Genomic DNA, 6,548 nt, shown 5'->3' with positions numbered 1-6,548 from the left:
GTTTTTAACATATCTGTACCACTAAATATTAATTCCAGAACAAGCATGATCTGCTTTCTTGTTGAGCATAGATGGAGGAGACCTTCAGAGAAGAGTAGACAATGAAATTACAGCTGGTTTGGAGTTGTGCCCAAGCAGAACTGTAGAGGCATATGTTCACAGATTCTGTAGTAGTGGTGATGCCCATGCATTACTTTCTACAAGCTTCGATATGAATTCTTGTTTCTATAGAGTACATTTAGATTGCACACACTTTCCTTTGTTACTTTAGACTTTGTGTTATAAATGGCCTTTCAGTTAGTGCTTGCCTTATGATAATTAACACATAACAAAGACATATAAATTGCTTTTTAAAAAAATCTTTCCCCGCATCAATTAAAATACTTCCTTTGCTAAATTTCCTCTGCTGTCCCATTTGACATACCCCATCTATGGCCAATAGTTCGTGTGGAAATCCACTAAAAAAGAGACCAAAACAAATTAGAGAGATATTTCTTACTATCAAGGATTATGTGCTACTATTTCTCCCGCAGATTTATCATGCCATACTGCCAGGAGCCATCCTCATTTAGATCTCAATGCCAAGAGCTCTCAGTACCAGGAGCCATCCCTACCTAGATCTCGATGCCAGGAGATCTCGATACCAGGAGTCATTCTCACTTAGATCTCCATGTCAGGAGCCATTCTTAAGTAGATCTCAAAACCCCCTTCTTTTGAAGCTCATCTATGGATAGGTTACTATAGCAACCCCTTTCCACTTCACCTCCTCATGATCCCCTTTTTATCATGCCAAGGTTCCAGCAGCAATAACTAGCCTTTCCCAGAAATTCTGAGAAATTGTTTCTTAGAAATGATGCCAGCCCCCTGAGATTGTTCCCCCTTAACCCCTCCCTACACCTATACCTTTCCCTTTAAATTGGCTTGTGTAAAAAAATCAAATTTGACAGCTTGATCGGAATACTGACTTGCTGTCTGTCTTCTCATGTCTCTTGTCTCTCGCCTTTCTCTTAGGTAGTTCCGGGGACCCTATTGACTGTCTTGAGGGTCAGGACACTCTGGCGCCCAACAGTGAGGTATCTGTGGAGTGATTTAGAGGAAGGAGGCTGTAGGGAAAAAAGGGGGAAAGAGCTCTTTGTGTACAGCTCCCGGAGCAGATTAGGTCAAGGTCCAGTTGACCCACCTTTGCTTGGCCAGGGAAAATCTCCATGGCAACAACGTCTCAGAAGGTGAGACCCCATGGGACAAGAATTTATTTAGCCTGTTTTAAGGCTAAATCTCTCAAGACATGAGGGGCTGGGTTAAGAAAAGGAGATCTTAGGTACTTCTTTGAGAAGTACTTAGGGTCTTAAGTATTATGTTGGACAAATTGTCCCTGTTTCCCAGAGGAAGGAACCATAGATAAGAAAACATGGGCTAGAGTAAGTAACTGTTTTCAAGATTACTATGCAACTTTTGGTCTTTTGGGGGGGGGGGTTCCGGTTGCTGCCTTTAACTACTGGTCTCTGATTAATGACATTATTCAGAATTCCTCCTGTTTTCAGGATCTAGTTCTCTGAAAAAGCGTTCATCAGGACACTGTCTCTGTGCTCTCTTATCCCTCCTGCATCTGATAGATATGGAGGAGGGACATTTAAAACGGTCTCTGTCTATGTCTGCTCTTTTCCCTAATTTCTCAAAAAGACCAAAGTCTATCCTTCTCTACAAAATCTAGTCATAATTCAGGTGCTGACACTCTATCACCTGGGGAAGAAGCCAAATTGGAGAAGAAAGCTGCCAGCAGAAGAGGCACTGAAAAAAAATTTCTTCCCTCTGCCAAATGATAGCCGCAAGGAGCAAGTAGCTCTCTTAAAGGAGCTAGGAGAGTTATAGGGACAAATGATCACTCTAACTTCAGGATTTATTTCAAAAACAAATACCTAGAAAAAGCCAGAGCCAAAACAAGTCCCTTAACTTTAAAATTTTAGAAAAATTAAAGTCCGCAGTCACAACCTATGGGCAATGCTCCCTTCATTTTGGCACTTACAATCTTCCACTGACGATTGGCTCACACCTGAGGAATTTATCCAGCTTGCCTGAGCTGAGCTCTCTGGGGGAAAATTTGTTCTTTGGAAGTCAGAGGCAGCTGAAGTGGCTGGAGAAATCAAAAGTAAAAACCGCTCACAGGCAGAATGTAAGTCCTAGACTGCAAAGAAATTCCTGGGCTCTCCTCCCCTCCCACCTCTCTCCACATAGTCATGGCCAATCTCTACTTATATATACACACACACTCTCTCTGCCTTTCTCTGCCTCCACTACCCCATTAATTTTCACCCTCCATCCTGAGTAAACTTTATTCTATACCATGTCTGTGTGTGTTTGCCTAGGCACCCCCCCCCTTCCCCACACTGCCGTATATTACATTCTCCAAACCTCTTTCTCTTTTTGTGAATCCAACAGAGATTAAAAAAGCAGGACACTGGGGAGTAACTATCAGTGACTGCCACTGTGCCTCCCCTCCCTTCTCTGGCAGAATTCCCAGAAAAACAGAAGACAAGGGGTTAAATCTTAAACAAGGGAGAGAAAAAACAGGTTTCAGAAAAGCAGTTTTTCCACATGCAGGACGTGGTATCAAAAAAAAATGCTTAAAAGCTATTTCACAACTCTCCTGGGGAGGAGAGGAAAGCCAGAGACATCCTGCTTCCTTCTCAAATCCTATTGGTGATATTCTTAGTTCTGGTTAAGATATGTGGATCTCTTTGGAACATCAAGTTCCCTCTCTGTTGTCTGTCTTTGGTGCACCAAAACCTGTCCATATGTGTGTCAATTTATGTTTGTCTATTGTTTTAATTGGCTGAATGATTGTTATTTTTATGTTTTATGTTGAAAAGAAAAAAATGGTAAAAAAAAAAAAAAATGTTATCTTCTGGCAGTCCTGCCAGTTGCAGTTTACACAGAGGAGGCTGATTTAAGGTGCCTCACATTCTTAACTAGGAGTCAAACACAACTGGAGAAAAAGCTACTTCTTAAAGAGCCTCAAGCTCTAGGACAAGTGGAAATGGTTAATTCTCCTAGAAAAATTTCTACCATGGTGATGATTGGATTCAAAGAGCTTTATTCCCCTGAAATTACAGCTGGAGAAAAATTTTTTGTTTGGTTTAAAATTATGAGATTCGTGTAATTGCTTCATCTTTATTTCTAATTGGTCTTAAAGATATAAATGTTTTACATGTCTTGATTATAGAATATTGTACATGATTTAAAAGGTATAATGATGGTAACAAAATGTAAGTTTAAAACTGATAATCCAGGGTTAGAGCTATCTTAAGCAACATGTGGCATGACACAATCCAAGATAAACAGGTCTCTAAGATATTTCTAAATTGACATAATGTTTTATGTGGTTCTTATCCTAGATATCAGACTTATAAAAATAAGATTTAAAATAATGTCTCTTCAATAAGTTACACTGTCATACATTCAAACATACAAGCTGATGGACAAACTTTGCAATATGAAAGTGATGTGTTTGCTATTAATTTTAAGGAGAAAAGATTGTTTAAAACTAGGTTTTGCTTTCAAAAATTGTAGTTATGCTTTGATATTACAGGTTCCTTTTTTTATTTGACCTTCATACAATGGGGTCTGGCTATAGGCTACTCCTTGCAGGACCTGTGGGTGTAGGTCTGGTCTTAGAGATAATAGGCTCAGATCAAAAGATTTACATTTGAGTTAATAAAAAGCTCTGAGTTGCCTCAGCAGAGGCTTGAGAGACACAGCTTTCATCTTGCAGGCCTCACCTAGACAGTTTCTTACCAAAAGAACATTTTTAACATATTTATACAGATATGGTTCAAAATACAGTTCAAACTTAGATCTGTGAAAGATTAATGAGGCTATATAGAAATTATAAAGGCATTAAAATTTGGCCTGCCTACTACATACAAAATCATTATAGATTTAAATTGTTTTTTTTTTCTTTATGGATATTGATAATTATAAAAGCATTTACTTCTAACTTTAAAAGAGCATAAGATAACTTAAAAAAAAAAACAATAAAATAATTTCATTAGAAAGTTCTTCTTCAAGAAATGGCTTGCTCTTAACAATGGGCTTTTAAATTTTTTAAGTAAATAATTAAAAAAAATGTTAAGATAAATTATTTGGCAAAGACACCGCTTTAAGTTTGCCATAAGAGGATTTAAGCCTCTGCTGTTCTCAAGATAGATGGCAAAATAAATATTGAGAGATATAACTTGGAGAAAGCTACTGTAAGTATTTGTCAACAGTTTATGATATACTTCCATTCCTTAACAAAGAGAACATTAATGTAAAATCTCTCCAAATAAAGTTTTAACATCTCCAATAAAGATTTGGTGTAATAATAAAGTGTTGCAAGATAAAAATCATAGAAATATTTTTAAAAGGAATGTTTTAAGAGCATGATGAAATGTTTGTTCCTTATTTTAAACAGCAATTAAATTGAATATTATTAATTGTTAATCTATTACATGGCAAGCCTTTTTTGACAAGATTAATAATTGTTATCTAAATTGTTAAAAATTTGCCTCATGGTTCCTCAGAAAGCTGGGCATGTCACTTCCTGAGGACCCTGTTATACTACTACTGGGCATATATCCAGAGGATTCTTCAGCATGCAATAAGGACACATGCTCAACTATGTTCATAGCATCCCTATTTGTAGTAGCCAGAAGCTGGAAAGAACCTAGGTGTCCTTCAACGGAGGAATGGATACAAAAAATGTGGTATATTTACACACAATGGAGTACTATTCAGCCATTAGAAACAATGAATTCATGAAATTCTTAGACAAATGGATGGAGCTGGAGAATATCATACTAAGTGAGGTAACCTGGTCTCAAAAGATCAATCATGGTATGCACTCACTGATAAGTGGATATTAGACTAGAAAATTTGAATACCCAGGACATAATCCACAAATTAAATGATGTCCAAAAAGAATGGAGGAGTGGCCCCTGGTTCTGGAAAGACTCAGTGCAAGAGTATAGGGGAATTCCAGAACAGGGAAGTGGGAAGGGGTAGAGGGAAGAATAGGGGGACGGAAGAAGGCTTATGGGACTTGCGGGGAGTGGGGACACAGAAAAGGGGAAATCATTTGCAATGTAAATAAAAAAAATAAATAAATTAAGATTTGTTAAAGAGGAAAAAAATTTGCCTCATACATGGTTTTATATTTTTATAGATTTATACATGCATCCTATAAAAATGCATCTACTGTGGGAGTAAAGCTCATATAATTAGACCACATGTTTATTCTTTTAAGTTTCCCCTTGCTTCAGCACAGATAATTGAATTGGGTGCTGTAGCTGCTCTTTTTAAAATGTTAAAAATCAAATTTTTGATTTCTATATTGATATTATATACATATAGCTCATGGCTTACATTGCTTAAAATTGTTTCTTTTCTAAATTCTACCTATTCTTAAATTTTACAATTATTTATACAAATACAATTCAAAAAATTAATTAAAAATATGCATATGACTATTAACAGCTTTTCAAGCTTTTTAGTTATAGCTGTTTTAACAGAAGAAACAACAACAAAAAATAAAATTAGTCATTACATATGTTATTTTTCTATACTGAATGTTCCAAATCAGATTAAGACAAATGTTATAACTGACTATTACAGTCAGTCATTTGAGATGTTTTATTAACAATTTGATATTAGTCATATTATTGAGATTCCTCATAATTCTCAAAGACAAGATATTGTGGAACAGGCCCATAAAACTTTACAACAATATTTTTATAATAAAAGGGAAAAATCACATCTTTATATACCACAAAAATTTTAAAATTTTAATGCTAGGGATCTCTCTGAGTGTAGATAAGAGGGCATATTTGTGTTTTTTCTGCAGGATGCTGAAGAACCATCCTAGCTGCCAGAGTATGCTAATGCTCAGACAAAGAATGATGCTGATTATAATCACTGAAAATGGCCACAGTTCTCAACACCTTTGGATGCCTCCTACTCATGCTGACACCACAGACATTTACAGACTCAACACCCCTCTTTGCATGGCAATTTTATTTAGCTAAAAATTAAACAAATTATAAACAGATTAAAGTGGAGATGTTGGCAACTACTGATTGCCCCCCTTCAGGTTGTCAAAAGGCCATATATTTACATTTTACAGATTTCAAGTGGAGACTTGAACACATAGAACATGGCCTGCCATTTATTTTCTTTAAGACATCCACAGGATTTACTTTGGTTGTGTGGGACCCTTGGGAGAGCCTCTGGACTTCTCCTCATGGGATTTCATCCAAGTAAAACATAATTTTACACCCCTGGGTAGCTTTCTAACAGATGATGAATCCTGCAAGGCCTATAATCCCTCTACAAAGGGATGTTGCACACTTTTACGAATTACGTTTGCCACCCATGCAAAATCTCCCAATCTACATTAGCAAATAGGCTATGAATGGGGTCTTCACCTCTATGTACTTGGCTTAGATGCAGGTATTATTTTTTCTATTAAGCTCCTTAAAGAGCCTTTATATCATGCCTAGCAAGTCCCAATGGGA

The sequence above is a fragment of the Apodemus sylvaticus genome, chromosome 19 (genome assembly GCF_947179515.1).
Source record: "Apodemus sylvaticus chromosome 19, mApoSyl1.1, whole genome shotgun sequence".
Taxonomy (NCBI): domain Eukaryota; kingdom Metazoa; phylum Chordata; class Mammalia; order Rodentia; family Muridae; genus Apodemus; species Apodemus sylvaticus.
This window is presented reverse-complemented; position numbering follows the sequence as displayed.